This window comes from Rhinoraja longicauda, chromosome 17 (genome assembly GCF_053455715.1).
Source record: "Rhinoraja longicauda isolate Sanriku21f chromosome 17, sRhiLon1.1, whole genome shotgun sequence".
NCBI lineage: Eukaryota > Metazoa > Chordata > Chondrichthyes > Rajiformes > Arhynchobatidae > Rhinoraja > Rhinoraja longicauda.
This window is the reverse complement of record NC_135969.1, coordinates 14,402,813-14,410,228: the sequence shown is the minus strand read 5'-3', so window position 1 is coordinate 14,410,228 and position 7,416 is coordinate 14,402,813.

Here is a 7,416-nt window from a genome sequence, read left to right as displayed (position 1 = left end):
AAAGTCCATTGATTTGACACCTTTAATGGAGCACACTGTTCGACAAATGAAACATTGTAGTCACATAATACCTGACGACTTGAGGGTAGTTTTCTCACTTGCAGCACGTAAAGCAAAATAACATTTGTTCAGGTCACAACCCTTTCTATACCTGAAATGGCTGGAAGTTCCTGGTGCAAATGCAAGCCAATCTCTCAACAGTATCAGTACGGAAACAGCACATTGACCCTTCAGATCATTGGCTTTCTTAGAACCTTGTCAGACCCAAAAACATACATATCCATTTGTCATAAATTCTATAAGACAGTGAAAAGAAAAAGACAGCCAAAAACAAGACACAATTAGAGAGAACAAGCCTATCGTTATGCAAGAGGTGGTTTGTAGTGTTCTGTTGCCTAGATAGGATTACGGTTGTGCAGTTTGGTTCAAGAACCTGATGTTTTTAGGAAATTATCTGTTTACTACACCTGGTGGTGTGGGACTTCAGACCTCTATACCTCTTGTCCAGCAGTAGCAGGACATGGCCTGGATGGTGGGTTTGTTTGATAGATGCTGCAGGCTTGTGGAAGTGCCTCATATTGATGTTGTCGATGTTGGGGAGGGCTGTGTCCGTGATGGACTGGGCAGAGTTCACCACTCTGTGTGGTTAAAGGTTCCCGTGCGTATAAATATTTCCTGTAAAAAACATGAATTGAAGCGATAATAAAAGATGATTCCTTTCAGTGAATAATATCACTGTTAAGATTTACCATTGCCAATGAAGAAAATTGTTTCCAAACTCAGTTTCAACCAAAGAGGAAACTTATTTCTTGCACAAAAAAATTGAAAGCACATCTAGCAATTGTTTGCAAATAAAATCAGGAAAATGAAATAGGCCCTATGTGCGATAATAGGCAAAGTGCTTTTAAAATCAAGATATAGGGGAGAATAATGAGAAATGTATTTGTTCATCACAAACAACATTGATGAAGATAAATTGAGGACTATTCATATTAATGTGATGGGACTCCCTTGATATAGTTCAATGATAATTCTGCTCCTATAACTTATGAACTCATAAATGTAGTTAACACTGTGGGGCGAAACATATGCCCTCAGAATGCCGGTTCAGACGGATGTGATTTAAAAGGCCACATTACCAGAGCCAGTTGGCATCAACATGGAGGTGCACTGAGCAAACAAAATGAAAGTAAGAAATTAAAGAAAGGCACTCAAAATTTTCTGAAGTTTTCACTTCTCTCACCAAGTGAAGGAAGCATGTAAAAATGGTGATAGAGAGGTAGAGTTTACAATGAAATCAGTGCATTAAATGGTTTTCCTTTGAATTCATAAAGGTCTCAGTGACAGAGATGTACACTTGAGTTTGAGTTTCTTTCCTGAATCTGTATCCCATTGCAACTGTATCCCAATGATGACATATTTGCAGTTTTGGCTGGACAGCAGCAGTGCACTCAGTTGGATGACAACAGAAACCGTTGGAGGGACAGTCTACAAGATTACATACAAGGGCTTGTTCATGTTTCACCAACTGGCTTTTGCAGCTTCGCTTGCACTTGTTGCCTTTCAGATAACTACAATGGAGCTGTTGCTCTAAGGTGTTCCCAGGGTTTCTGCATACTCAGATAATATCCTAATTATGATAGGCTTGGTAGGCAAATACCTGCGGAGTTTGGAAGTGTTGGCCTACCTTTCCCGCTCTGCTTAGCTTTTTAGGAGTGTACTTCCTTGGCACAGAACGTGAAGTTGAACGGACGTGATAAATTCTTGCTAAATATAGCAATATTCTTACGTCCATTGCACAAATTGCTACAAAAGGAAGTGAGGTGGGGGGCGAAACTCATGAACATTCTTTTGTGCATTTCAATCATTGTAACTGTCTGCTGATATGCTGGTCCGTTGAACAGAGGTAATATGATCTTGTGATACATTACCTTATGGTATTATTGCTCAGGTGTCCCATTAATCAGAAGATGGGTCAGAAATAACAGGAGGGGTTACGTCCAGAACATTGACAACAGCAGAGTAAAGAGTTCACTTTGCATTTATATAAGTGCATTTATAGATGTCACTTCAGCATTTACACTGATCCACAAACCCCTAGCAATCCCGTTCAATGAATTGAAATCAGTTAGGGCGGCATAGTGGGGCAACGCGACAGTTGCTGTCCCACAGCGCCAGACTCGGGTTCGATCCTGACTACGGGTGCTGTCTGTACAGTTTGTATGTTCTCCCTGTGACCATGTGGGTTTTCTCCGGGTGCTCCAGTTTCCTTCCACTCTCCAAAGATGTACATGTTTGCAGGTTAATTGGCTTCGGTAAGTTGTAAAATTGTCCCTAATGTGTAGGTTAGTGTACGGTGTGATCGCTCGTCGGTGGATTGCAGAAGTTTCTGCACTGTATCTCTAAAGTCTAAAGTTCCTGTGCCATGAATAGACTTCTCAAAACAGCTTTTTAATGTTTGGTAGAGTTCAGTTTGGTTGATTTCTGTAAGGCCAGATATTGATGGTTTGAAAAAAACATACTTTCTAAACAACTCAACCTCTATCTTTTTACATTAGGATGTTACAGGCACAATCCTCTGTTAAAAACCTTCAAGTTTGATTCATCCCAGTGAACTAAAACAATGACCAACTTGACATTTAAATCCAAGCCTAGTAAAATTCTGACCAGCCATCTTACCGTACCAGCTTTTGTTCAAAATATTCCTTCAGGTATTGTTTCTCACCATTACCTTTTTGCCCGCCCCTCAATATACACATGATTCACTGTCATTGCAGATGGGCAGCACAGTCGCACAGCGGTAAAGTTGCTGCCTTACAGAGACATGGCTACCGGTGCTGTCTGTACAGAGTTTGTACATTCTCCGTGTGACCGCGTGGGTTTGCTCCTGGTGCTTCGGTTTCCTTCCACACTCCAAAGATGTATAGGTTTGTAGGTTGATTGGCTCTGGTAAAGAAAAATGTAAATTGTCTCTTGTGTAGGATAGAGCTAGTGTACAGGGTGATTGCTGATCGGTGCAGACTCAGTGGACCATTTCCATGCTGTATCTCCTAAGTCTAAAGCCCAAAGATGGGAAAACCACCTCCAAACTCACTGTCCTACGGAAGACCCTTGAGCATGTTGACAGAGAAGAGTAGAACAAAGTAGATCACCAGAACATTTTTGGACCTAATCACGTTCTGGAGACGTGACAGAAATCGTAGCTTCCAGTCATGTGCAATAGTGATGAAGTGCTGAGCTGTCTCCAGTGCCATCTCTCAGGCGAGACATCAAACCAAGGTCTATTCTCGCAGTTTGCTTTCAAGGAGGCTCTAGAAAATTCCCTGGCTCTATTTTGAGAACAATCCTTGTTCTGACCAATATTTCTTCCTCTGAATCCTTTAAGAAAGGATGCCAAGCCAACTGCGATAACTGCAGAAGGGTTTTCCTACATCTGAACATCGGTAGAGTCCTCCTCAATACCCGCAGTGACTGAAAAATTGCTCCTTGAATCGCAGTGTGGATTCCGTCAATCCAGGAAGCATGAACAACTCTTCATGACCGTACAGATGCTTTGACTCTGTCAAATGAGAGGGCTTCTCAAAATTGGCAGCCCTCAGAAATTCATCCCCATTTCCTGCACGATGTTATTATCTTAACCCAGTCCACGAAAGAACCAGTCTCACTGCAGAGTAATGTCAAACAAGTCAGTGTCCCAATGCCCCAATGCTTTTCTCAGTCTGTTTGGCACAATGCTGCAACTCACCTCCAACAAGTTTCTTTCTACAATGGAACTAACCCACATGACATATGGGAGACTATTCAATCTGCATCACCTCTATTGGCAAAGCAAACCAATATCAGTATCCTCTCCCATGCCAGCCTCTGGACCCTAATTGCACTCAATGAGTTGTTAGGTCGGCCACATATGTTACATGCTTGACAACAGATTCCTGAAACAGGCACTCTAATATGAGCTCTGCCATGGCAACAGATTACTCAGTGGGCAGAGAAAATAGATGGCTTCAAAGTTTCCTTGATAGAGAATAACAAAACAGCCACACATGGGAATAATTGAACCACAGCTGCTCAACATGGATGGAGGTGGAGAATTTGGAATGATGCAGTTGAATAACCTGGCAAAATGAATGGATAGAAAGGTGATTGATTCAATGGATCTGATGATCTGCATCCGTGGACTTTGTTGGAGATGGTTATGTGTGTTTGGCATCTTCCAAAATTTCATAAACTCTTGTATTGCTTCCATAAATGGGAAGGAAGCAAATATAATTTCATGATTTACGAGAAAATAAGGTGGACCATGAAGCCGGACATCAGCAATAGGGAAAATGCTGGAATCTATTAAGGAACTGGTATCAAAACACATAGAAATAACAGGATTGGGCAAAATCAATGGATTTGTCATTGGGAAACAACTAATCGGGTAGTTTTTGAGGTTGGATTAATAGATAACAAAATAGATAAGTGGGATTCCATTGATGTGGTGTAAATGGACTCTCAGAAAGCTTTTTAACAAGTGCCATACGAGAATATTAACAAATGTACAGTGCATATTATCGTCTCCTTTTCCCTGCACCTCAATATTTCCACCAAAACTCATTCCACATCACAGATAGGCCAGGGAGGTGGGATGGAGAATTAAAGTGGCAGACAAGTGGTCACCCAATCTACATTTGTTTTTGCCACTGGTGAGAGGATCACATCCTTAACGTAAAATACAAGTACACTGGATACCTGGCTTGGTACCCATGGCCATAGTCCTACATTTTGCAACTTTTGCTTTTTCTTTCACAAAAACTGCCCTTATTTCATGACTTGTTCATTTCCCTCTTTCACTCGCATTAACCAGATGACCTTCCTGGCAATCATCCATGGGAATAACTCTCTCTATCCATCCTCCACTCTCTTTAAAACTTAAAATGAAATATCAACTCTGTGTCTCCTTCCACAGATGCTGCCTGATTTACAGGGCCTATCATTCTTCTTCATCTCCGTTCCTCAGTGCTGCCTTGATGCCAATAGGGAGGTTGACCTTCTCTCCCCCGGCGTCCCCTCAGTCAACATTGCGTCAGACTAATTGCAAATTACATTCTCTCTCCCAGCATGCACCGCAGAATCATCTCACACAATCAAGGATAAAAGAGGAGCAAGATAGACCACTCCTGCAAAATCACATATACTGAAATGTAGTACGCAATGGAGCGGAATGTCCGCCATTTTAGGAAGCAAAACTCGCCATTCATTATCTCTCGCAGAGTAATCAGTGTTGTAGGGGAACAGTATGTGTGATATATCTTATCTATCAATTCACAGTTTTTTATTCTTTTTCTTTTAAATTTTTTTCCCCTGTTTAATCTGATTTTATTTCTTATTATTTCTGCCCATTTCCCTCCCATCCATCCTCCCCAGCCCCCTCTTTTGTGCAGTTTCCCTTGTATTGCTCTAACACACACTCTGCACAAATTTAACTTTAGATATATATAAATAAATGTGTGTGAGGCAAGATAGTGATAAATAGATCTCAAAGTTCCTTCTCATGGATCAGAAGCAACTTTGATTTAAAGCAACACACTATTTCTCTCTTTATCTTATTTTTCACATGATGTACATAAACCATAAAGGCGATTCAACCTTTATGGTTTGTATATATATTATACACACACACATACATACACACACACACACACACATATATATATATAGCTCTAGTTTCTTTCTTGTGATTTCCTCTAATTATTTGTTTAGCAACCTTTTTCTTTCAATCTCTCTATCAATCATCAGTCATGTACACACTTCTCAGCACATTGTTCTCCCTATCATGATCACTGTTTTCTCACATACATTTCATTAGGGCCTACACATACACACTTGCAATCAGTGACATCAAACTTATTTCCTGAAATCCTAATATTGTGAATAAAATAACTATGAACACATGTCAAGATATTTTTTTCATTCTTTTCATTCTATATTAGCGTAATAAAATGTAATGCATACATACCTACACTGATACAGAAATGCTAGCTTTAGATATGCATAATGTACATTGCTACCGCAGTTTAATTTTGAATTTAACATATAATTGAGGGGGTTGGAGCAATATAGTGCTCACCCTCACTTCCTCACTTTTGTGAAAAATGAGTTACATGCATTAACACAATCCTTACCCACTACCCTACAACCTGTAAACATTTCATATTTAAATTCAACCGATAAGTTGGTCAAATAACATAGGCACCTTATTTTTTTGTGATTTGTGGATTTTTCAAATGTGAATATCTCACAACGACACATTTGTGGGTTAGCAGTATATTGCACCAACCCCCTCAATTTTAAATAATTCAAAAGTGAACTTCATAAACAAGGATAACTTTTTATTTCTGTCATTCATGGTAAGATTTACATCATTTTGTGTGCGAGATATACAGGGTTGCATTGTTTCGCATATCAGCTAACCAATGAAAAGATCAGGTCCTGATTTATACCAGCTCTTCACCTTCACCTCCCCCTTGTCTGAAGAAGGGTCCCTACCTGAAACATCACCCCAACCTTTTTCTCCAGAGATGCTGCCTGACCTGGTGATTTTCTCCACCACTGTGTCTATTTGAATTGGATTCATGCTTCTCGACCACATCAGGCAGCATTGGTCATTTTAGTGGCTGTCAAGGGTTTTTAACTAATCAATTCACCAATTCAAAATGTCTTGGCTCCAAGTATAAAGTTAAATGTCTTTTCAATTATATTTTGGATACAGTAGAATTCTATTGTTTGCAAATGCCTAATCTCTGCTTCCATGACTTTTTAAAATGTACGATAAACAAAAAGAGATACAGCTCGTGGAGGAGAAATTAAAATGAACAGAGAAAGCAAAGAAAGATGCAGAAGACAGGTAAAACAAAAAAGAACAGTTCATTAAATATGATCAAAGAACCAATATTGTAAGGATGCAACACTTGCTTACGCAGTGGTGCAGCTTTACATTTGCTTCTTGCAATTGGAGAAACAGGCATCGATAAATCAATTGGCCTGATGCAGACAGAACGAGATACATGAGATAGCTAGTGCAAATATTCAATCAGTAACATCCAAAGTTCAAAGATCACGAAGCAGCAACTCTTCGCGAAATAGTTATAAATGTCAACTTATCCCAAGAAGTTTGCAAACATTTTATATACGAAGAAATAGCAGTTGTGAACACTGCCCAGTCTAACACACAGAATCTGCTTACTAAAATGGCGCTGAAATTTACCCATAACCTACTACGGTTTTTAGGGTCGAGTGGTCTATCTTGCTCCTCTATTATCTTTGCACAATAAAGCGTTGAATGCCATGGGTGGGAGAAGAAAACCTTCTTTCTCCCGGCGTGCCGCGCCGGCCCCACTCAATACTGCGTTGAAGACTGCAGGAGTGGGAATT